This window comes from Phocoena sinus, chromosome 16 (assembly GCF_008692025.1).
Source record: "Phocoena sinus isolate mPhoSin1 chromosome 16, mPhoSin1.pri, whole genome shotgun sequence".
Lineage (NCBI taxonomy): Eukaryota > Metazoa > Chordata > Mammalia > Artiodactyla > Phocoenidae > Phocoena > Phocoena sinus.
In genome coordinates this window covers 16,261,688-16,288,688 of record NC_045778.1, presented here as the reverse complement: position 1 = coordinate 16,288,688, position 27,001 = coordinate 16,261,688, and the positions used below count along the sequence as shown (strand labels likewise).

The following is a 27,001-nucleotide window of genomic DNA, read 5'->3' as shown; positions in this document are numbered from 1 at the left end:
TCCCTAGGTAGGTATATTCCTAGGTATTTTATTCTTTTTGTTGTAATGGTAAATGGGAGTGTTTCCATAATTTCTCTTTCAGATTTTTCATCATTAGTGTATAAGAATGCAAGAGATTTCTGCACATTAATTTTGTATCCTGCAACTTTACCACATTCATTGATTAGCTCTAGTAGTTTTCTGGTGGCATTTTTAGGATTCTCTAGGTACAGTATCATGTCATCTGCAAACAGTGACAGTTTTACTTCTTTTCCAATTTGTATTCCTTTTATTTCTTTTTCCTTTCTGACTGCTGTGTCTAGGACTTCCAAAACTATGTTGAATAATAGTGGTGGAAGTGGGCATCCTTTTCTTGTTCCTGATCTTAGAGAAAATGCTTTCAGTTTTTCACCATTGAAAATGATGTTTGCTGTGGGTTTGTCGTATATGGCCTTTATTATTGTTGAGGTAGGTTCCCTCTATGCCCATCTTCTGGAGAGTTTTTATCATAAGCAGGTGTTGAATTTTGTCTAAAGCTTTTTCTGCATCTAATGAGATGATCATATGGTTTTTCTTCTTCAATTTGTTAATATGGTGTATCACATTGGTTGATTTACGTATATTGAAGTATCCTTGCATCCCTGGGATAAATCCCACTTGATCATGGTGTATGATCCTTTTAATGAGCTGTTGGATTCTGTTTGCTAGTATTTTGTTGAGGATTTTCCATTCTATATTCATCAGTGGTATTGTTCTGTAATTTTCTTTTTTTGTTGTATCTTTGTCTGGTTTTGGTATCAGGGTGATGGTGGCCTCATAGAACGAGTTTGGGAGTGTTCCTTCCTTTGCAAATTTTTGGAAGAGTTTGAGAAGGATGAGTCTTCGCTCTTCTCTAAATGTTTGATAGAGTTCATCTTTGAAGCCATCTGGTCCTGGCATTTTGTTTGTTGGAAGATTTTTAATCACAGTTTCAATATCATTACTTGTGATTGGTCTGCTCATATTTTCTATTTCTTCCTGGTTCAGTTTTGGAAGGGTATACCTTTCTAAGAATTTGTCCATTTCTTCCAGGTTGTCCATTTTATTGGCATAGAGTTGCTTGTAGTAGTCTCTTAGGATGCTTTGTATATCTGCGGTGTCTGTTGTAACTTCTCCTTTTTCATTTCTAATTTTAGTGATTTGAGTCCTCTCCCTCTTTTTCTTGTTGAGTCTGGCTAATGGTTTATCAATTTTGTTTATCTTCTCGAAGAACCAGCTTTTAGTTTTATTGATCTTTGCTATTGTTTTCTTTGTTTGTATTTCATTTATTTCTGCTCTGATCTTTATGATTTCTTTCCTTCTGCTAACTTTGCGTTTTGTTTGTTTTTCTTTCTCTAGTTCCTTTAGGTGTAAGGTTAGATTGTTTATTAGAGATTTTTCTTGGTTCTTAAGGTAGGCTTGTATAGCCGTAAACTTCCCTCTTAGAACTGCTTTTGCTGCATCCCATAGGTTTTGGATCGTCGTGTTTTCATTGTCATTTGTCTCTAGGTATTTTTTCATTTCCTCTTTGATTTCTTCAGTGATCTCTTGGTTATTTAGTAACGTATTGTTTAGCCTCCATGTGTTTCTGTTTTTTACGTTTTTTTCCCTGTAATTCATTTCTAATCTCATAGCGTTGTGGTCAGAAAAGATGCTTGATAGGATTTCAGTTTTCTTAAATTTACTGAGGCTTGATTTGTGGCCTAAGGTGTGATCTATCCTGGAGAATGTTCCATGCACACTTGAAGAAAGTGTATTCTGCTGTTTTTGGATCAAATGTCCTATAAATATGAATTAAATCTATCTGGTCTATTGTGTCATTTAGAGCTTCTGTTTCCTTATTTATTTTCATTTTGGATGATCTGTCCATTGGTGTAAGTGAGGTGTTAAAGTCCCCCAGTACTACTGTGTTACTGTCGATTTCCTGTTTTATAGCTGTTAACAGTTGCCTTATGTATTGACATGCTCCTCTGTTGGGTACATATATATTTATAATTGTTATATCTTCTTGGATTGATCCCTTGATCATTATGTAGTGTCCTTCCTTGTCTGTTTAACATTCTTTATTTTGAAGTCTATTTTATCTGGTATCAGTATTGCTACTCCAGTTTTCTTTTGATTTCCATTTGCATGGACTGTCTTTTTCCATCCCTTCACTTTCAGTGTGTATGCGTCTCTAGGTCTGAAGTGGGTCTCTTGTAGACAGCATATATATGGGTGTTGATTTTGTATCCATTCAGCAAGCCTGTGGCTTTTGTTTGGAGCATTTAATCCATTCACATTTATGGTAATTATTGATATGTATGCTCCTATGACCATTTTCTTAATTGTTTTGGGTTTTTTTTTTTTGTAGGTCCTTTTCTTGTGTTTCTCAGTTAGAGAAGTTCCTTTAGCCTTTGTTGTAGACCTGGTTTGTTGGTGCTGAATTCTCTTAGCTTTTGCTTGTCTGTAAAGATTTTGATTTCTCTGTCAAATCTGAATGAGGTCCTTTCCGGGTAGAGTAATCTTGGTTGTAGGTTCTTCCCTTTCATCACTTTAAGTATATTTTGCCACTCTCTTCTGTTTTGTAGAGTTTCTGCTGAGAAATCTCTGTTAACCTTATTGGAGTTCCCTTGTATGTTATTTGTTGTTTTTCCCTTGCTGCTTTCAGTAATTTTTCTTTGTATTTAATTTTTCCAATTTGATTACTGTGTGTCTCTCCCTGGGTTTTTCCTGTATGGGACTTGCTGCGCTTCCTGGACTTGGGTGGCTATTTCCTTTCCCATGTTAGGGAAGTTTTCGACTATAATCTCTTCAAATATTTTTTCTGGTCCTTTCTCTCTTTTCCTTCTGGTACCCCTATAATGCGAATGTTTTTGCGTTTAATGTTGTCCCAGAGGTCTCTTATGCTGTCTTCATGTCTTTTCTTTCTCTTTTCTTTATTCTGTTCCGTGGCAGTGAGTGCCACCTGTCTTCCAGGTCACTTATCCGTTCTTCTGCCACAGTTATTCTGCTGTTGATTCCTTCTATTGTATTTTTCATTTCAGTTATTGTATTGTTCATCTTTGTTTGTTTGTTCTTTAATTTTTCTAGGTCTTTGTTAAACATTTCTTGCATCTTCTCGATCTTGCCTCCATTCTTTTTCTGAGGTCCTGGATCATCTTCACTATCATTATTCTGATTTCTTTTTCTGGAAGGTTGCCTATCTCCACTTCATTTTGTTGTTTTTCTGGGGTTTTATTTTGTTCCTTCATCTGGTACATAGCCCTCTCTGCTTTTTCATCTGTCTGTCTTTCTGTCAATGTGGTTTTTGTTCCACAGGCTGCAGGATTGTAGTTTTTCTGGTTTCTGCTGTCTGCCCTCTGGTGGATGAGACTATCTATTTGTTATCTCTTGAATTAAACTTATAAAATATGTAGTGTCCATTGCCTGAAAATGTGTCGCTTTGCATATCAAAGTTCAGCTACTCAGATAGCCTTAGTCTACTTGGAGAAAAATAAAAGGCAAGAGGAAGCAAACTGTTGTCTGACTAAGTCTTTTTTTCTTTCTACCACATAACATTCTACCCAGAAAAAGGAGGCTAGAATTGTTTAGTGTGAATTTTTCTCAGGATATGATGACTTAACGTGAGATTTTGCTCAGAAGACAAAATCCTATGGTGACAGCATGTACATTGCTCACTTTTTTTTTCTATATGGGTTCCCTGCAGTTTCAATAGAACTTTTTTTGTGAAGTATGTTAAGTTATGAAACACCTGCTGTATTAGTTTGCTAAGGCTGCCATAACAGAGTACCAGAGATTTAGTGACTTAAGCAATAGAAATTAATTTTCTCACAGTTCTGGAGGCTAGAAGTCCAAGATAAAGTTGTCAGCAGAGTTGCTTCCTTCTGAGGACTGTGAGAGAAGGATGTGTTACCAGCCTTCCTCCTTGACTTATAGATGACTGTCTTCTCCCTGTGTCTTCTCATCATCTCCCCTCTTCATCTGTGTGCAGATTTCCTCTTATGACCACCACTCATACTGGATTATGTCCCATCCTAAGGACCTCATTTTAACTTAATTACCTGTGTAAAAATCCTGTCTCCAGATATGGTCACATTCAGATGTACTGGGAATTAGGACTCCAATGTAAGAATTTTTAGAGGGGATACAGTTCAGCCCATAACACATGCTATTACAAAAATTTGTCTTTAAAATAGAGGATTTATCTGCCTATGAAATGAAATAATTTATTGAAATGCACTTAATGTTATTATAAACCATGAGGACTTAGTTTCCCTATTATCAGAAACATGACTTTGAAAGGGAAAAAGTAATGAAATCTCAGCACTAGTCCAGGAACAGCTAACTAATCATCCAGTTAGAGGCAAATTGAGGATCACTTTTTGGTTATAAAAACCCTGACCAGGGCTTCCTTGGTGGCGCAGTAGTAGAGAGTCCACCTGCCGCTGCAGGGGACACAGGTTCGTGCCCCAGTCCGGGAAGATCCCGCATGCCGCGGAGCAGCTGGGCCCATGAGCCATGGCCGCTGAGCCTGCGCGTCCGGAGCCTGTGCTCCACAACGGGAGAGGCCACAACAGTGAGAGTCCCACGTACCGCAAAAAAAGAAACAGACAACCAAAAAACCTGACCATAAGCTAGATTTCACTTTTCAAATGCTGAAATAGATGATGTTCACACTTACCTTTACCCATATCCGTTCGTCTATAGGTAACCCTAGTAATTCTTTAGTTGGGTATGCTAAGCAGCTAATGTTAATTTGTTAATTGGAGTAAAGAAAAAGGTATTATTTGAGAATTTGGATAGAGGTTTCTTAACATGTTTGAATGTTAACTTTGGCTGTAGGCTTCACCTTTTTTTTTTGCCTGTTTTAAGTGAATAGCTAGGTCAATATAAAAATGTCTTAAAAAGACAACTATTTGAAAATAAAAGTTATTTCTGTCTATATACCAATTTTATATGTTTCACAGTGAAGTACAGTATCAGGTCCTATCAAATATCCTCTGCCAATGGACTTTCCATATAGAGTAAAAGTGAGCGAAAGGATCTGCTGTCTGTGGTCTGAGTTTTTTTACCTTAACCCAGTCTAGTGCTCAGTGTTTTTGCTATACAGACTGTTATCATAGTTGGTATTCTTATGGCAGATGCTACGAACAATAAAAGTTGCTTTTACAGTATAGACAAAAGAATCTAACCCTTAGAATTATTCCTGCCAATCTAAGAAGAGTTTACTTGTTAACATGGATACTCAAATAAAGCATGATACTTTTATTTATACTTAAGTACTTTTCCATTTTGAAGTTTAACACACAGCTGTGTGGTTGTTTTTGTTTTTGTTTTTGCGTTTTAAATTCCTGGCTCTGAATCCTAAATCCTCATTCCCTCAGATGTAGCCAGCAATCTGGGCATGCCTATGTCTGAAAAGAGACAGCCTTATGCCCAAACTTCTGTTACCAACTCCTTCTGATATCCAGTATGAGTTAATTTGATTGCATTCCCGATAATGGCAGAGGCAGTAGCTATTATTCATATTTGATGATTTCCAAAAGTTTGAATTTTTTGTCAGTGTGGACTTTTTGTCCCTTTTGAGTTCATAGCAATTAAGAGATGTTATTTATACCACCTATATGAAGGATAGTCTAATAGAAGGATGCTGCCAGGAATACAAAGATGAGTAAGGCAAGTTTCTTGTTCAGACAAGTACATTAATTACTGTAATTCAAGGTTAGAGTAACATTAGTGCCGTAAAGAGTACTGTTTCTCATATCAGTATGTATCAGAAACAGTGGCTTCTCAGCAATATCCTTGCTCTTCCCTCTGAAACTGTTCTGTTAATATCAGAAAAACTCTTAGTAAAAAATTAGAGTATTTTATAATATAATCTAATAATAAACAGAATCTTGGTAATTTTTTTTTTTTTTTGCGGTACGCGGGCCTCTCGCTGCTGTGGCCTCTCCCGTTGCGGAGCACAGGCTCCGGATGTGCAGGCTCAGCGGCCATGGCTCATGGGCTCAGCCGCTCCGCGGCATGTGGGATCTCCCCAGACTGGGGCACGAACCCGTGTCCCCTGCATCGGCAGGCGGACTCTCAACCACTGCGCCACCAGGGAAGACCAGAATCTTGGTAATTTTTGACTCAATAAAGTCACATAAAAGGTTCTTATTGACTGCTCTTTTGTGTACAGCATTGTTTTCTACCGTGAAAAACCATGAAGAAATATATATTTTTAAAAGAACCTGCTTTTAAATCGTTTATATATTATAACTCTTAGATGCATGAAATGAAATGTCTTATGTACTTCCAAAACAACATAACAGTATGGGCAAATAACATGATATGAATCGAATGTGCAAGCCGTAGCTGAGAATGTGATGTAGCATTGGGATTGATAAAAAGCATGAGCAAAGGATAATCAGAGAGCCCTTCATGAAAGAAATTTTTAATTATACCTTGGTATAGGTAAGAAGCTTGGGTTTTACTCTATAAAAAATTTCTTGAGCGTGTATCTCAAACTACGTTCTGTAGAAAACCTAGTGTTGTAAAAAAACAGTCTCTCATTCATAAGTTAGAGGAATATGTACCTCTCCCCACCGGATGATTCACAATAAAGTCAGGTTAATCGATAAAGAATCTTAGGCCCAAAGATTTTTAAATCATCAGGCTAAGAGTTGTTCAGTCAGTGATTGAAGAAATTATATTAAAATATGCTCAGTGAATGTTACAACATAAAATTTTTTCCCTGTGGCTTTCTTTGCGTTTTAATAAAGTTCCTACATATGCTTGTAAAGTCTAGGAGGAAGATGGATCTTTATCATTCTAGTTGCTAAGGAGTAGTAATTTTTTGAATGTGACTTAAATCTGGAGGCTGTAATTGTGGCTACTAATTCCAAATGAGACTTGACCAGACAAATGGCATTACTAAGTGCAGCCAATTCTAGAGATTTCACTAACTGTTGTCTGGGTCTAGGACTAGAAGTCAGACTGCAACAATAACAACTTGATAAACATTTAAATAATGAATTAGGGAGTTCCCTGGCAGTCCAGTGGTTAGGACTCTGCGCTTTCACTGCCGAGGGCATGAGGAAGGCACGGGTTCAACCCCTGGTCAGGGAACTAAGATTCTGTAAGCCACGCAGCACAGCCAAAAAAAAAGAAATAATGAATTCAAGTTTTGATTACTCATATGTGATTTATAATTGAAGTAAAAATGTAGTTACAATATGTTGTAAAGATTGCTTTTCACTTTTTCTCCACTCTTAGCTATCTGTGAAGATAAACATACAACTTGCTGTCTCTTTTTAGAGGTTCTCAAGGAAGAGAAAGCTATAATGCGATATCATTTTTCAAATACTGGGTTAACAAAGATCAATATTTTTGATAACATCTTTTTGAAAAGAGTGTGGGGAAACTGCTACTCTTTCATTGCTGGTGTGAGTATGTTTAGGTATAAACTTGATGGAGTACAGTTCTAATTATATACTCAGACATTTTTAATCTAGGAATTTATCCTACAGTCTACATGCATTTGTGGGAAATGACTTAAGTACAAGGCTTATTCTTGTGTGTAATAGCATGGAAACAGCATAAGTAGCTATTAAATCAATTATGATATATCCGTACGGTGGAATCATGCATTAAAAAGAACGGTGTCGCTCTTTATATACTACAGGGAATGGATTCGTTTCAGAATAGAGCAAAGTTTTTTTCAAGTGAAGTTACAAAGTATATAGAATTGTTTTTTAAAAAACCATTTGTTTTGTACGTGGTCTCTATATTATGTGTACATATACGCATGCTTGAATATGCATGCAGTATCTCTGGAAAAAAATAAGAATTTGTTCAGACTTGTTGCCTCTGGGCTAAGAAATCAGATGTGCTTACTGGAATAAAAGGGTAACTGGTGTTTCCCTGCATATATTTTAATTTTGTACCTGTGTTTCTGAGAGACAGTGATTCTCAAGCATTTTCCCTTGTTGCCTTTCCTGTAGTATATGCTTTAGTAGGTATTGAGGAAATCTGCTGAGGCCTTTAAGTGGAATGTGCAGTGTTTATAGATAGTTCTTTCTTAATTATTTTTCTCTTAGGTCTCAACTTTCACCCTAAAAGCAATGTTAATTTCTTTTAGATGATCTGCCTTTAAGATTCAGAGAAGGAAATAGCACAGATATTTGTTCATGTAAAAAAGATGGTTTTATAAAAGTATCCTTCCTTTGACAGATCATTTTCCTTTTTTCAGCTTCTCCAAACTATAATATTTCCTAAAGTGGCAAATTTGAAAGATGTGCCAAGTTCTTTTTATGTCTAGACAAGAGGTAGCCTTCCTTTCCCTTTGGTACACATACAATAAATACATCATTGGTAGTTTTATTGTGCTTTTGATGACTATGCTGACTTACTATTTTAGAGGGTAGTTTGTGACTCTGAAACCAAACATGTAGCGCTATATGTGAGACAGAGTCCCTGACGTTGGCCTCATGAGTACTATAATTAACAGCTCTCTGACCAGACTGAATTAACATATTACCTTAGATATTCAGTTGGATGTTATATTCACTGAAGTGTGATAACTGCCTAATGGAGTAGCCATTTAAGTAATATGTTTGTTTTAATGTATTATACTTCTTTGTTTCTTTAGAAAATGCAGATTATCAACAATTCTAATTACATATACCCCTTAACTCAGACATTCCACTTCTAGGAATTTATCTTACAGTCTACATGTATTTGTTAGAAATAACTTAAATAAAGGATCGTCATCATATTATAAGTGATATAATTTGACGACTTACTCATCTACAGAAAACTGAATCAAAAAGACTGGGTTCCATGAGAAGCTTTCTCTTTATTTCTTGTAGAGATGATTTTACTGACAGTCTTGAAATTTGAAAATAGGATAAGGGGGGAATTCCCTGGCTAGGACTCTGCGCTTTTACTGCTGAGGACCTGGGTTCAATTCTTGCTTCGGGAACCAAGAATCCTGCAAGCCATGCAGTGCAGCCAAAGGAAGGAAGGAAGGGAGGGGGGGAGGGAGGGAGGAAGGAAGGAAGGGAGGGGGGGAGGGAGGGAGGAAGGAAGGAAGGAAAGAAAGAAAGAAGATAGGATAAGGGCATTCATGTAGAGCTTCTTGGAATTCACAGAAATTGATACTATTTGGTTATCTGCGATTGTTTTATTTTTACATTTTTGATGAAGAGAAGGTTATAAATAATACTATTTTGTACAAAAACTATGGGTAGCAATAATAGGGTGCATATTTATTCCTAGGGCATTCGAAACAGAGGTGAGCTCTGTTCTGTTGTGAAGTATCCATTTTAGAACGGACTTGCCAATATACTATAATAGGAAATCTAGTTTTAGTGTTTAAAGATACAAAAATTCAAATAGCATCTTGATTTCTAAACGTTTTGCATAATTGCTAGAATGATGCTTAACACTATAGACTGTTCGTAATGTTTACTAAACATATAAATTAAAAAAAAAAAGTTTATTTATTTATTTTTTGCTGCATTGGGTCTCCGTTGCTGCGTGTAGGCTTTCTCTAGGCGAGCAAGTGGGAGCTACTTTTCATTGCGGTGCGCGGGCTTCTCATTGCGGTAGCTTCTCTTGTTGTGGAGCATGGGCTCTAGGCACGCAGACTTCAGTAGTTGTGGCACGTGGGCTCAGTAGTTGTGGCTCGCGGGCTCTAGAGTGCAGGCTCAGTAGCTGGGATGCACGGCTTAGTTGCTCCGTGGCATGTGGGATCTTCCCGGACGAGGGGTCAAACCCGTGTCCCCTGCATTGGCAGGAGGATTCTTAACCACTGTGCCACCAGGGAAGTCCCACACGTGTACTTTTTTCACATAATATGTACAGTTTTTTTTTTCAAAATTACTAATATGGCTTTAACTTTTCTGAGAGGATAACTTTGTGCCATGTTCATAGCTAAAGTTCTAGTTCTAACCAACCAAACTGTTTTTCCCACTAAATTCAGAATGACTTAAAAACCCAGTGATAGTTACATTTTTATATCAGAGGCAGATCATTCATAAATGAGAAAGTTGGGTAAGCTTCATTCAGTCATGAGTTACAGTGCTGTTGGCTTTGATTTCAGTGTTAATGAATCAACAATACATATTAAATAAGGTGTCTTTAAGCAGAAACACACATAAAAGAAAGTTATATATTGATAAGTTGATGAAAATGTTGTTATCAAAGGCTCCAGGAATCTACTTTTGTATTTCCACTAATAGTACTGGCTCAGTATTTGGTAATTCAGGTTTGTGGTGACTGTATAGAATATAACTACTGCAAATAACAACAGTCAACTCTAGTTACAACTGTACTTATTGACTAAAATATTTAACAGTTTGTCCTCTGACACATTGGAAGTAAATTGTAGGTTTTTTTGCATGTAAGGAAGCTTGCTCATGAAATTTTCAAAATTAAGTTTACATTTTATGAAAGCTACCTCTTTCTTGATCAGTAGGCTAACTAGTGAGCCTTTATGGAATCCGAGCAAGAAAGGAACCCATGAGGAAAGAACTCATGAGCTTGAAGCACTTAATTTCATATTCAGGTTTTCAGTTTATAATACTTATGGCTTCCCTCAGAATTTTTTGAAATGCTAAACTTTTAGCAGATTTCTTACTGTTCTAGGAAGAATCCCTAACAGCAAGTTTCCCTTTTAATCTTGGTGATCTCGAGATGGTTGTGGCACTGTCTTACATAGTAACCTCATAAAAAACTGCATGCTGGCTTTAACAGTTTAGTTCTGTATTTTCAATAGCACCTTTTAAAAATTAATTTCCTAAGAGCTGTCGGAAGGTGTTTTCCCTAGGGACCATCAGTTTTAGAACTTCTTTACAAATATTTAAAGATTGTCTTTGTTTCACAAATTCTATGTTAGATACCATGGAAAATACAGAGATGAATATGAAAAGATCTTCGCCCTAGAGCTCAAGGTTTTGTGGAGATAAATACATGTATAAATAAATAATCGAATAGGGACTTTGCTGGCTGTCCAGTGGTTAAGACTCTGCACTTCCACTGCAGGGGGCACGGGTTCAATGCCTGGTTGGGGAGCAAAGATACCGCATGCCGTGTGGCCAATAAATAAATAATCGATTAAAGCTGTTTTATTGTGTTGTTGGTTATATGGGGTAGGAAAACAACATGGTTATATGAGGTAGGAAAATATTAATTGTGACTGGGAATATCTGAAGAGTCATAGAAAAATCTGTGTTTGAACTGTGCCTTGAAAGGATTGAGTGAATTTTAATGGATGGATATGGGGAAATATCTTGAGCTAAATCAGGAGAATAAATGAGAAAGAACAGAGAATGTTTCAACATCTAAGATATGCATAATTAGGGAAAGGAAGTAGTGGAAAATGAGGCAGAAAGGGAAGTTCATCTGCAAGGTGAAGAAGATTGGACACCTTTCTATATGTAATATTAAAGTGATTTGAGCAAGGGAATGATTCAGTCAAATTTGTTTTAGGATCATTTTGGAAGAGTCACATTAAATGCCAGAAGGCAATTAAGAAATCGAAACGAACTGAATTAGTACAGTGAGAAAGGTCAGAACAAAAAAGTACCTATATGGGGTAGTTTTCTGAATGTAGATAGTATTTAAAGCCAGTAAGATGCTCAGTTAGAGTTTAAGTGATAGATTTAATCTTGAGCCACATCCACATGTAAGGGATGAGAAGAAGTGGAGCCATCTGGGAAGATTGAAATGGTATCAGAGAGGTAGGAGAAAAAGCATCAGAATATGCTATTTTCAGTCAAGGGAAGAGTAAGTTTCTAAAACTTTAGTACGAAATACTTCTGAGTTAATAAGTAGGGTTGAGAATTGAAATGAGACTGGCACCACAGTGTTCATTGCCACAGTGTTTACAATAGCCAGGATGTGGAAGCAACCTAAGTTTCCATCGATAGATGAATGGATAAAGATGATGTGGTACATATATACAATGGAATATTATTCAGCCATGAAAAGAAACAAAATTGAGTTATTTGTAGTGAGGTGGATGGACCTAGAGTCTGTCATACAGAGTGAAGTAAGTCAGAAAGAGAAAAACAGATACCATTTGCTAACACATATATATGGAATCTTTAAAAAAAAATGGTTCTGAAGAACCTAGGGGCAGGACAAGAATAAAGACAGCAGATGTAGAGTATGGACTTGAGGACACAGGGACGGGGAAGGGTAAGCTGGGACGAAGTGAGAGTGTGGCATGGACTTATATATACTACCAAATGTAAAATAGATAGCTAGTGGGAAGCAGCCGCATAGCACAGGGAGATCGGCTCCATGGTTTGTGACCACCTGGAGGGGTGCGATACAGAGGGTGGGAGGGAGACGCAAGAGGGAGAGGATATGGGGATATATGTATACGTATAGCTGATTCACTTTGTTATACAGCAGAAACTAACACAACGTTGTAAAGGAATTATACTCCAATAAAGATGTTAAAAAGAAAAAAGAAGAAAGAAAAGAGACTCGAATTTAGCAGTAAGAGGGCCATTACCTTGAGAGAGCAATTTCAAGAGAGTGCAGAAATAAAAAGGTAGATTATGTTGGATTGTAAAACTAGGATGAATTGAAGATTTTATCTCGAGGCCCTATTTTAATGAAAAGGAGTGCATTGATTATGTAAAGTGTTTTCCAAAAAGCAGGACAAACGTATGTTAAGTATTGTCATCTGTGCTATAGCACCTGAGAGGTAGTAACAGTGACCATAAGTGGTAACTAGAAGAAACAGGAGAGGTCTTCACTTCAGAATATGGCTAGGAAAGTAGTGATTATTGTTTGTCCACCCCACAGGACTGAAAGCTCTGTGAGAGCAGGAGATGTTTGGTTCTACACTGTACTTTACCCCCAGATATTTGTTGGTTGATTCAGTGGCTGGGTGGATGAATATAATAGGGTGGCCAGGTTTTATTTCACTTAGGTTTGGTGGCAAGGAGAGCATTTCAGTAAAAGGTCAAGGGAGTCCTTTATTCTTTGGGATTGGTTCTAAAATAACAGTAGCAGAAGTGATTATTCTTGGTTAGGGGGATTGGCATGTGTGATCATGCTGGAAAAAATACTTGGCTGGGTTGGAGGTGGATTTTGGCTCTGAAGAAGAGATTAAGAATTGTAGGTGGTCTTATATCATGTTAATAATGATGGACTGTGAAGCAGGTTTGGCATTAGAATATTTATAGAACATTAGTATGATGTGATGACATTTGTCCCGTCTTAATTACTCCCATAGACTTAAATAGATCCTAGTGGTCATTTAGTCTGTGGGAATGACCACTAGGATGACTTTAAAACAATTTTTTTTTAAACATGCTTGTGGGAATGGAATTAAAATATAGAGTGGAAATATAAATATTTTATGTCTGTATGTATTTCCCTTCTATCCCACTCTCCCTCCCCCACAAAAATAGAAAGAGAAAAGAAACAGAAATGTTGAGTTAAAAACTTGGTCTTTTAAGTAGACTTTAATATAGAGAAAAGGGTGGCAAAAGTACTGTAAAAGTTATAATTCTGATCAGGTTTTTCTTACTAACTAACTAATAGTATTTGGAAATGGTCCCACAGATTAATAACTGATATATATATATATATAGTATTCCTTCTCAAGATTAGTTATCTCTCCCAAAAAAGAAAATTTCACATTGATTCTCTACCTTGTCAAAATTATTTTCATGAGCTCATTAATTAAATTCCCATAGCCAGTCTTCATTTATTTGTTTTGTCTTTTGATTGAAAAATGAATTCCAATATAAATTATTTTATATTAATAGCAAAATTGCAAGCATTTTGTAACATTGTATATGTTAATCTTTTTCCATAAGCATCTCAGGGGAATCATACATATTAGAGATGGACAAGTCCTATTGAGTCTTGGTCTATAGTACAACCCCAGGAGCTTTTTCTTAACCAGTTTTACATGTTTCCTGGTGCTTTCAGAAATTTCAGAAATTTTTATAAGTGTCCCAGGTTCCCCAGCAGTCTAGTTTGTGCCTCTAGACCTTTCTTTAAGGGTATTTACCTGCTGTTGGCCTGCAGTTGCTTTTACTGCTTCCTACAACATTCATGTAATTTATATATTTTCAAAGTATTATCTCTTTATCTGAAAAAGACTACATTGTACATATTGATATTTTTGTATCTTTCATCTTTCCTCTTAGATATTTTTTCTGTGACTTTAATACATTTTTTATAATTTTTAAAATTTTGTAAGTAGCAGACAGTCATCTTAGAATTTTTGTTCTGTAATCAGGTTTTTGAATAATGAATGATATTTCTAAAAATGCCATAATTTAAAAATATTTGTGACATCTGTGCATTTATATTCGTATAATAACTTATTATAATAAATACAATTGTAGTGAAAGCTTTGTTTTTAAAAATGTGGTTTTTTTTAAAGAGTCCACCAGTAACCCATTAACTTTAATACCAACTGCTGTAATACTTTAGAAATAAGGAATTTGTACAGTCCCTTGGAGCTTTATTACAACAGGATTTAACTTATAAATACATACATTTAAACTATAAATAAATATGTAAGTACCATCCATCAAACAGTACTAGTCATTATTCATGAAAAACAAGTCACTGCTCATTGTCTTAATTTATAAGACTGCAGATCACTGTCGCCATTGCTAAAAAGAGAAAAGAAATATTCCCAACGGTTTTTACTATCCATCAGTCATTTTTTGCTGTTTTAATTAACATTTCCAGCCATGAGTTTATATTCATGCTTTTTTACTTCAGATCATAATAATTTTTATCATTTGCCTAGCAAACTGAATAATTATAAATTAAATTACTAGTTTTCCAAGAGAGAAAATTTTTAGTTTTCTCTTATGAAATTCTTATAAGAATAAACCATAGAAAAACCTTTTTACACGACTACCAAAAGAATTTACTGAGGAGAAGTACAGTGATTTAAACTTCACTAGTTCTGAGTTTACTGGTGCTGTGTGAGAAATTACCATGATAAAGTTGTACCTTTCATTTGTGCTAATTGGAAGAATAAAGTTTCCCAGAGTCTGTGCAACAGAAAGAACCACAGATTATATTAAAATACTGGAATTACAAAGTTATTAAATCAGTTTAAATATATATAACAACAAATAAGGAGATTAAGAGAATGAGAAGACAGGCCATAGTCTAGGAGAAAAGTATTTGCATAAGACATCTCTGATTAAAGACTGTGTTTTTGAACCCAAGTTCATGTGCCCTATGCACATGAAACTTCAGAGTTTGGAGCAGAGGAAGGTTTATTGCAGGGCAAAAGAAGGAGAACGGGCTGCTCAAGCTCAAAGGACCTGATGAACTCCCCTATGGCTTTCAGAGAAGAGTTTTTAAAGGCAACATTTGGGCTGAGGGCTCCTGGGTGCGTGACTTTTTTTGATTGATTGGTAGTGAGGTAACAGGGTGATGTTTCAGGAATCTTAGTCATCAGCCTTCTTGTTCCAACCAGTCTGGGGTCTACATGCTTGCTGTCAACATGTAGTCACCATCCTCCATTTGGGCAGGGATCTTAGTTCCTGCAGAACTACTCCAAGATATGCATCAGACTGTAATGTATATCCCTTGAGGAGGAGCTAGGACTCTGTTTCATTGCTGAACTATTGTTTCTTGACTGCTTTTCCTTTGTTTCTGCGTTCCCTCACTTCCCTAATCAGTAACTGCTTTAATCTGTTCTTTGGAACTCAGGAAGGCCTAGGAGACTAAAGCCTTATTCTACAAACAAAAAACAGAGAGCACAGAAAGGCTTTTGTACCCAGGAGGGCCCCACAGGGTTTTGCTCAGTTTCAGTACCACCCTTTTCTTTGATACTCCTCAATCCTGAGGGTAACAGGTGAGGGGCAAGAGAGGCAGTGAAGATAGAGAGAGAGGTTAACCATAAGCTCAGCAGGGGAACTCAGTGTTAGGGGGACTCGGTTTCAACTTTTGTCCAAAATATACAAAGAACTCCTAAAACTCAACAGTAAGAAAACAAACAACTGGTTAAAAAATGAGCAAAAGACATCTCACCAGAGAAGACTTACAGATATGGCAGATATGCATGTGAAAAAATGTTCAATATCAGATGTCATTAGAGAATTGCAAATTTAGACAAGGAGATAACCACTGCACACCTAGTAGAATGGAAAAAATCCAAAATTCTAATATTGGAAGTATTAGTAAGTATTAATACTTCTAATAAATAATATTGGAAGTATTAGTAAAATGCTGGCAAGAATATGGAGCAACAGGAACTCTTATTCATTGCTGGTGGGAATGCATAATGATACAGCCACTTTGGAATACTGTTTGGCAGTTTCTTACAAAACTGAGCACATTCTTATAATGCAATCCGGCAGTCGTGCTCCTTGGTATTTTACAAATGAGTTGAAGACTTATGTTCATACAAAAACCTGCACATAGGTGTTTATAGCAGCTTTATTTATAGTAACCAAAACTTGGAAGCAACCAAGATGTCCTTCAAAGGGTGAATGGATAAACTGGCACATCCAGACAATGGAATGTTATTCATCACTAAAAAGAAATGAGCTATGAAGCCATGAAAAGACATGGAAGAATTTTCAGTGCATATTACTAAGTGAAAGAAGCCAATCAGAAGAGGCCATGTACTGTATGACCCCAACTATATTACACTCTTGAGTAGGCAAAACTATGGAGACCATAAAAAAATCAGTGGGGTGGGGAGGAAGGGAGGGATGAATATGCAGAGCACAAAGAATTTTTAGGGCAGCAAAACTGTTCTGTGTGATACTCTAATGATGGTCACATGTCATACATTTGTCCAAACCCATAGAATGTACAACACCAAGAGTGAACCCTAATGTAAACGTTGGACTTCGGTGACGATGATGTGTCAGTTGTGGGTTCATTGATTATAACAAAACAAATGTATCGCTGTTTCAGAATGCTCATAATAGGGGAGGTTGTGCATGTGTGGGAATAGGGGCTATATGGGAACTCTGAAGTGTTCACTCAGTTTTGCTGTGAACCTACAAGGGCTTTAAGAAATAAAATTTAAAACTTTTAAAATAAAGAAGGGGAAAGATATGAGGTTGACTAGTACACTCAGGGTAGGGTGCAGTTGGGGTAAAAAGATTGTGACACTCACTTCTGAGTCTTACCAAGTTCTTTTGTCTATTTATGCCACACAGCTTTCACTGCTAATAACATAACTATAAGAACCAGAGTTGAATGTGCGCCAGGGAACTCAGCCAGGGAAGGGGCCAGGTAGACTCAATACTTGCCTACTTTTGCAGGAGTATCTAAGCCTGGCCGCAAGTATAATTCACCAAAGACTTGCTGAGCAGCTTTTCCTTTCATCTTTTACATTTTTGGCAAAAGACACATAAGACCATAATGGGTGTCACCAGTGAATGCCCATTTTAGAGGTGACATAGCTATCAATATGTAGGTGACATGATCTGGGCTTAATGAATAGATTACATTACTTGGTGTTTCCATGTATTCTCTTTCTGTATACTCTCTTTGTGTCTAATGTGCCACACAGGATGCTTGCACTCTTTACTAATCATATCTTAGGAATTCATACATCCCATTTTTTCCTGTTATCTAGAACAGAATTAGATGTTATCCAAAAAGTACAACATGCACACATCTTCAGCACATTATTATGCCATATAGTCCTCCCCATAAAGAAAATTCTTAAGTAACAATGATTTTACCTGGTAATACTCTTTTTTAAAATTAATTTTTATTAAAGTATAGTTGCTTTACAATGTTGTGTTGGTTTCTACTGTACAGCAAAATGAATCAGCTATACATATATATATATCCCCTCTTTTTTGGATTTCCTTCCCATTTAGGTTACCATAGAGCATTGAGTAGGGTTCCCTGTGCTATACAGTAGGTACTCTAGTTATCTGTTTCATACATAGTATCAGTAGTGTATGTATGTCACTACCAGTCTCCCAATTCCTCCCACCCCCACCCCCTTTCCCCCTTGGTATCCATACATTTGTTCTCTATGTCTGTGTCTCGGCTTCTGCTTTGCAAATAAGATTATCTATACCATTTTTCTAGATTCCACATATATGCGTTAATATACAATATTTGTTTTTCTCTTTCTGACTTACTTCACTCTGTATGACAGTCTCTAGGTCCATAGCTGGTAATACTCTTGGTAAACATTGAACACTCTTGCTGTTCACGTTATAGCATCCTACATAAACGAATACCCCTGCAAACGAAGCAAATGACAGAGGATTTATCTCCAAAATTTGCAAGTAGCTCATTCCACTCAGTATCAAAAAGACAAACAACTCAATCCAAAAATGGGCAGAAGACCTAAATAGACATTTCTCCAAAGAAGACATACAGATTGCCAACAAACACATGAAAAGATGCTCAACACCACTAATCATATGAGAAATGCAAATCAAAACTACCATGAGGTATCACCTCACACCAGTCAGAATGGTCATCATCAAAAAATCTACAAACAACACATGCTGGAGAGGGTGTGGAGAAAAGGGAACCCTCTTGCACTGTTGGGGGGAATGTAAATTGATACAGCCACTATGGAGAACAGTATGGAGGTTCCTTAAAAAACTAAAAATAGAACTACCATACAACCCAGCAATCCCACTCCTGGGCATATACCCTGAGAAAACCATAATTCAAAAAGAGTCACGTACCAAAATGTTCATTGCAGCTCTGTTTACAATAGCCAGGACGTGGAAGCAACCTAAGTGTCCATTGACAGATGAATGGATAAAGAAGATGTGGCACATATATACAATGGAATATTACTCAGCCATAAAAAGAAATGAAATTGAGTTATTTGTAGTGAGGTGGATGGACCTAGAGACTGTCATACAGAGTGAAGTAAGTCAGAAAGAGAAAAACAAATATGGTATGCTAACATATATAAATGGAATCTAAAAAAAAAAAAAAAAAGGTTCTGAAGAGCCTAGGGGCAGGACAGGGATAAAGATGCAGCCGTAGAGAATGGACTTGAGGATACGGGGAGGGGGAAGGGTAAGCTGGGATGAAGTGAGTGAGTAGCATTGACATATAAACACTACCAGATGTAAAATAGATAGCTAGTGGGAAGCAGCTGCATAGCACAGGGAGATCAGCTCAGTGCTTTGTGTCCACCTAGAGGGGTGGGAGGGAGACTCAAGAGGGAGGAGACACGGGGATATATGTGTATGTATAGCTGATTCACTTTGTTATAAAGCAGAAACTAACACACCATTGTAAAGCAAATATACTCCAGTAAAGATGTTAAAAAAAAAAATCAGTAAGTAGATTACCAAATATGTTTTTACTAAAAAAAAAAATAAATAAATGAATACCCTCTGCATGTAGGAATGCTTTCTTTCTGAGATATTACTACTTCATAAGGCAGCTCATCCCATTACTGCATAGCTAAAATTGTTATAAAGCTTTTCCTAACATTGACCCAAAATCTAGCTGTACACAACTTCTGTATATTAACCTAGTTTATCTTCTAGGTGCTGTTTCTTAAATCTTTTGGGTCAGGGACTCCTTTGAAAATCTGATAGAAGCTATCAAGAACCCTTTTCCCAGGGGAAAAAAATTCTCACATTCGTAAATTTTTAACAAATAATTTCAAGGATTTTCTGGACTCCTTGAAGGCTTTTTTAAAAAACCCAGGTTGAGATCTTCTGACATATCTAGAGCAAGATATGTCAAGTTTTTCCTATATATTAAAGTATAATAAAGACTTAGGCTAAACATTCCCAGTTCCTTTAAGCAGTCCTAACATGACTTGATTTTAGACAGACCTTTGCTATCCACGTCACCTACTTTTATTTATATTTTAACGTCTATATCTTTCGAATGGGATGCCTTTAATTTTCATTTGAAATCATCTCAATCTATTGGGACTGTTATTCATATATTTGGAACACTCTATAATAGCAGTTGTAGCATTCATATCACACAGCACATTCTTGTCTTATACGTAGTTTCTCTTTAGCTTCATCTTTGCATCATCCAAAATCTCTGGGACAATGCTTAACACATTGTAGATATTCCAGTGAATATTTGTAGAATGAATAAAACTTCCTAATGCTTTTTTTGCATCAAAAGCTGCCAAGCAAGTTTTACCACATACTATACTGATGCATGCCTGTGAGGGATGGGGTGGGAGAGTGTGTTGCACCATACTTAAGTAGTAGCTTTTTGTAACCTAAACTGGGGATTTAACATTACTGTTTTTAAATTTCCTTGTACAAGAGCAGTTAGTTCCTTTATTATCTAGATAAGATGCCAAGGAAAACAAAATAGTGGTAACTCTTACTTTCTGTATGTAATATGCACAGTGGATATATACCACATCATAGGGGCTGCACAAACGTTTGCTAACTGGATGAATAATTAATGGTCATGAACTTGTAATAGCTAAAGTATGTAATTTGAGAGCTTGATTCACTATTAGTGAATGTTTTATGCTTCATATATCTTTTTTTATATTGAAGTATAGTTGACTTACAATGCTGTGTTAATTTCTGCTACACAGCAAAGTGATTTAGCTGTACATACACATTCTTTTTTATATTCTTTTCCATTATGGTTCATCAAAGAACACTGAATATAGTTCCCTGTGCTATACAGTAGGACCTTGTTGTGCATCCATTCCACAAGTCTGTTCTCTATTTCTGTGAGTCTGTTTTGTAGATAGGTTCATTTGTGTCATATTTTAGGTTCTACGTGTAAGTGATACCATTCTAAAGCTGAGCACCTTTAATTATAACTTCATGTATGCTTTGTAGATGTCAGGATAGGACACGTAACCTTAGTGTCCCCATTTCCTCCCCCATCCCCCAAATTGCTGTAATTGATCATACATGATAGGAGACTGTAATGTAATTTTGGGCCTTCACCTCCTTGGGTCACAATCTTAAGCCAACTCATTCTTGGTTCATAGTTCATGTGACCTGGGAAATTTTTTTGCTGCTTCATAGGCAATTTTAATCAGCTTGGAAATCTCTTTTGTTGATGATTAACTATGCTTTTGGCTCTTCATATCTTCTCTTGAGGAACTTCCTCTGTGTTCCTCCTACTGAGTAGAAGGTAAGGAACAGCAATGATTGGAATTCTCATCTTTTTTAAGCATCAAGAGAAACTACCTTTGTGGTTATATTGTTTACTATTTTGGCTCTGTTCCCTCCTTCCATTTAATCTAGGGATGCAACATTGCCACTTTCTGAGCCTGCTGCTTTAACTGCATGAATCCATGGATTTTAGGAATCCAAGGCATCTTTAAATAGGTATCTCTCTGCATAATACAAAAGAGCTTATCTTCCACTAGCCCTAGGTTACTTGAATTTGAGAACCTGGTGTGTGAAATTGATTGCTACATGGTTCTCACATCTCCACATTGAGAGTGAGCAGCTTTCCAGTGTAAGCTGTTGATAAGCTATTTAAAGACCCTGTGCTTCCTGAGAGAGGAGGAGGTTGAGTTAGCAAAGTGACAAGGAGACTGGTTTGTCAAGAGAATATCTAAGACCTGAACTGGGGCACTCTGTCCTGAGATTTGATCACTCTAGACTAGGTGTTTTCAACCAGCATTCATGGATCCTTGAAGCAGTGGTTCTCAAAGCTGACCAAACCTCAGAGTTAAGTCAGATAGCATTTTAAAACTGAGGATTCCTAGGCTGGTTCAGTATTCTTTTATTTGATGGTCAGTGAGGTACAGCCGCAAGAGGAGACACAGGAGAGGCACATGAAAACAAAGTTTGTTATACTCAGAGGTCCTAGAGAGAGAAAGTCACTATGCCACAAGGGAGTGGGCTCAACCAAGCAGGTGAGGAGAGAGCCCAAGGACCTGTAGGCTAGTGTTCTTCTTGGGGGCGTCAGGTTGGATTACCCAAGTAAAAGTAAAAGAGCCAAGAAGATTTCATTGGTGCCTTTGAATGTTATTAGGTCATCATGGTCAGAGGAGGGCAGGAAAGGGAACTTATGGCAGAGGCCAACCGTATCAACCTGGTGTACCTGGTCACCTGGGCCAGGGTGCTTATCGCCTACTTGTGGAGATGTTGAGGCAGTGGGGAAAATATTTTTAAAATGAAGTTTTAAAAATATTTACAAAGAAAAAATATTTACAATGAAGTGCCCCATCCTGAGTTTTTGATTCAGTAGATCATCAGGGTTAAAGCTTAGAAATGTATATTCTTAGAAGATTCTCCAGATGATCTTGGAAACCCCTGAAATTGTGGTGCAAAATTTTATGTGTCATGTTTCTGGGGGGCTATAGCTTTCATCAGACTCTGGGAATACACTGACCCCAAAGACTTTAAGAACACTTGCTATGAGCCACTGGTTCTCAAACTTCAAGGTGCTCCAGAATTACCCAAGGACTTGTTAAAACACAGATTTCTAGGCCCTACCTCTCAGAAATTCTGGTAGGGGTGAAGCCTGAGAATTTGCATTTTAAACTAGTTACTTGATACTGTTGATGCAGCTAGACAGAGGTCTATCCTTTTGAGAACCACTGTTTTAAGGACTTGGCTAACAACACTGTGCCTTCAGCATTAAGCTCTGGAAGTAAAGTAAACCTTTCAGGATTCTTTACCAATTAATGTAGTAATAAACTTAATGAAGCTTATCAAAGCTCAATCTAGTTCACTACTGTAAGAGAATGGTAAAGAAAACTCCCTCCTTGCTGGCAAAGCAAGTGGCAGTGGAAAGTACACAGGCATTTTTAGTTGACCCATTGATAAATCTGTTTCATAAGCAATTGCTTCTTTTTAAAAAATTTTTTATTGAAGTATAGTTGATATTATATGTTACCACACAGATTTTAAAGGTTATACTCCATTTATAGTTATTGTAAAATATTGGCTGTATTTTCTGTATTGTACAGTATATCCTTGTAGCTTATTTTATACATAACGGTTTGTATCTTTAATCCCCTCCCCCTTCCCTCTCCCCACTGGTAACCACTAGTTTGCTCTCTGTATCTGTGAGTTTGCTTCTTTTTTGTTACATTCAGTAGTTTGTTGTGTTTTAGCAGTTGCTTCCTTATGTAGCATTTCTCCCCATCAGAGTAGAAAAATTCATAGTTCCATGACCATTTAAATGATTTGATTTTTTTTTTTTTAAGCTAAATCATGTAACCTTTTGAGTATGCTCATGTTATCCAAGGCCAAGTAGAATACAGCTCGAAGTTTGACCTAAATGTGTTGGGAAGAAGGAAAGATGATCCTAAGGATTCCTGAAATCAGGAAAAATTGTTCTACTTTAAAAAGCTCTTAAAAACAGGTGGTCAGTGGTCAATGCAGAGAAGTTTTCAGATCCCTAAGGAGAAAACAACTGTTTGAAAAGCTATAAAACACTGCTAAATCCACAGGAGTCCCAAAGAAGTTTTATTTGTCCAGACTGCTTACAGGCTGTCTGAAACTTTGAAGGAAACTAAGATCCTGGAAGGAATCTATTATCCATGAAGAGTCTAATTGTGAAACTTTCCTCTCTCTCTACAGAGATAAACTTAAGCAAGGCTTCTGGGCATCACTAATGGACCTTAGCTTTTTCCCTCCCCACTTAGCCTTAGGACTTTTGTTGCCTCATCCCCTTAGAGGGAGATGTCCTCAATGAAACAGGAACTGACCTAAATTAAGAAAACAGAGCTTTCCAGGGGAGGGATTTCTTTTAAAGGAAGTGTAGCAAAATTATATTAGTGGTTATTGACCTGAAATTAGGTTATGGGTATTCGTTTTCTTTCTCTGGGGTTTTTTGTTTTGTTTTGTTTTTGTGGGTTTTCTTCCAATGTAAACTTTCATTTGTCCTGTAATATGTTAGAAGGGAAGGAAAGTTCATTTTCAATGAATCATAATTTGTTAGTAATTCAAAGAAAACACTTTAGTGCCAAAGTCTTTATGTGAAATTCTCTCTTCCATTGTAGCCTTTTAACTTGGCATTGTAGTTAGTACTTTGTTATTTCAGGTCTGTCAAAATGTTGGCATAAGTTATAATACTTAACGAAATATGCTTGAAACTTTGATAACTTTGGTATTACCATATTTTGAATCTAAATACTACTTAGCATATGGATCATTATCACCTAAAATGTATTAATTTAAAAAATAACCAAAATAGCTACTCTCTTATACTTAATGGCGTGAATCCTCCTTGTTAGTTGAAAAATTCTGCTTCCAGATTGTTGCTGACATCATCATAGTTTTTGACAAAAAAGGAGATAATGGAGAAATAATTGTAGAGGCTTTGTTGACTTGTGCTTCACAAGTAACAGATGTTTGCCAGACAGAAATGAACAAAACCAATAAAGAAATAGATATCCTATTCAAGTTTCCAAGAGTACAAGCAGTGAAATGATTAATAAAAATTGGAAGAAATATTTTTAAATATTTTATTTAGCTTAACTTTGAATTTCTTCTGTGATTTTGATTATTAGTATTTTAACACATGCTTTGCATTTATGGTTGAGTAGATTTAATTTTGTAATATTTTTTATTCTCACAAAATTACATTTACTTTTTTTTTTTTTTTTTTTTGCGGTACGCGGGCCTCTCACTGTTGTGGCCCCTCCCGTTGCGGAGCACAGGCTCCGGACGCGCAGGCTCAGCGGCCATGGCTCACGGGCCCAGCCGCTCCGCGGCAAGTGGGATCTTCCCTGACCGGGGCTCGAAACCCTTGTCCCCTGCATCGGCAGGCGGACTCTCAACCACTGCGCCACCAGGGAAGCCCTACATTTACTTTTTCAACGTAAGAGATGAAGGATCAGTGGATTACAGAAATTCTGTGCCCCAAAAGTCTCCCATGTAGTTATTTCTGCCAAGCAGAACAAGTCTTGGTTAACTTAATTTATTCTAAAATGGGAGATGTTACTTTTTACTTTTAATTCTGCCACCTTATGTCAGTAATACATGAACATTCAGCAGTACTCTTTTTATGCTTTCTTATATGCAAAAGCAGCAGTAGCAGTGTTTATGAAAAGTTTGGTTTAATTTTGTTTATCTTTGCTTTGCTCTTAAACATTAAATTGCTTAATGAATACAGTATTAGAATCTTAGAATTGGAAAAAATCTTTGATATTTCATAAACAACCCTTTGCCAAAGCCAGAAATGGGATCCATCAGGGACAAGCTTGCCAAGTTAGTTTTCATCCAGATTCTTCTTGAGTGCTTCTTGTTATTGGAAGCTCACTACTTCATGAGTAAGTGTCCCTTGGTTTGATAGTGTTTAATTATTAAAAATTTGTACATTCTTTGTGCTGAGCTAGAATTGGCCTTCATGGAAATTTTACTTACAAGCTTCTTCCTTTGCAAATTACCCAACCCTTTAAATAATTGTACATAGTTAATTATTGTTTGCTCTCCTCTTCTCCATTCCTTCAAATGATCCTAATAATTCATGATTTTTAAGTGTCAACACATCACAGTTTGTAATTGTTCCTCTTCTATTATGATGTCCCAAGTTGATCAAGATATTCAGAGATGGTATGACCAGTGCAAAATCTAAGGGGACCAGTACCTCCCTTGGTCTGGGTACTTTGTGTCAAAATTTGATTTGTCACCACTCTGTCCTCTCTTTTTAAAAAATACATGACTTTGGGCTTCCCTGGTGGCGCAGTGGTTGAGGGTCCGCCTGCCGATGCAGGAGACACGGGTTCGTTCCCCGGTCCGGGAAGATCCCACGTGCTGCGGAGCAGCTAGGCCCGTGAGCCACGGCCACTGAGCCTGCGCGTACAGAGCCTGTTCTCCGCAATGGGAGAGGCCACAACAGTGAGAGGCCCGCGTACCGCAAAAACAAACAAACAAACATGACTTCTATTGGCTTAGTGTCTTGAAATCCTCCAGGATTCTTTCATACGAATTTCTAGGAAGCTAGATCTCCCTTACATTCTACCTATGTAGTTGATTTTTTCAACCTAAAAAATAGAACCTAACCTTTTGATTATTAACTTTGGGAGTAATCTAGTTCTTAATTGCATTTTTTGTGAGATATATTTTGGAATCATTCTGTCATTTATTAATTTGCAAATAAAGACAGCCTTCAGGTGATAGTGTGTAAGACCAAAGATGAAGAGATGCTATGTTATAGGTTAAAAGCAGTACTATTATTCAGTACTGTTTAACTAGGTACAAATGTACCAAGAACTGTCATCTAGCCCATATTTCATTGACTTACGTATTGCAAATTTTCTTGGTGAAAGTAACCTTTGTTTTTATTAAAAGACAAATTATTCTCAATGAGTATATTTGTCTCTTAGTAACTGTCACTGTGTGGGGTTTTTTGTTTGTTTTTTCATGATTCTAATTATCCATCTTAGAGTTTTTCTGGAGTTCATTTACTAGCATGTAGTTTTTTTCTAAATTGCCCCTTTCCTCCTTTACAAATATTAATAGATACCTTTCTCTAATATCTTGATAATGTCATGTTTTTTTTCAAAGATGGCCAGTAATGGCTCTGAGTTTATATCTATCAATTTAATATTCTAACATGTAATTTATTTGAACCCTCTAAACTTGGAATTTTGGTTGTTTAACAAAAGCATGAAGATTTTCCTATTATTTTTATAATAGTAGAGAAGTGAAGAAGGCCTAAATATCCAACACTGAGAAAAGGCATAGTAAACTTAATGTTCATTTGCTTGATTAAGTATTTATTAGATAGCTATTTTAAATGATGGCAATGTAATAACATGAAAAGAGTACTAAGTGGGGAATTCCCTGGCGGTCCAGTGGTTAGGACTCTCTGCTTTCACTGCAGGGACCTGGGTTCAGTCCCTGGTTGGGGAACTAAGATCCTGCAAGCTACGTGGCACAGCCGCCCCCCCCACCCCCAAAAGAAATACTAAGTGAAATGAGCAACTTATAAATTATATGTGCCTTAAAACTTGGTAACAAATATACATACTTGTGGAAAAAGCAATTACATGCTTAACTGGCTGAGTTCATGGTTAGAACCATGGGATCCTTTTTTTCACCCTTTTGTTTTCCAGATTATTCTCTAATGTAATTATGTTATTTATAAGGAAAACTAGTTGTTTCTTGAAACAAAGCAA

General features: G+C 36.7%; 1 protein-coding gene across 5 annotated transcripts in view; it reads left to right on the top strand.

Annotated features, from left to right (window-relative positions):
• Positions 1–27,001, top strand: part of JMJD1C (jumonji domain containing 1C) — a 305,528-nt gene that overhangs the window by 197,897 nt on the left and 80,630 nt on the right. The window lies entirely within an intron of this gene.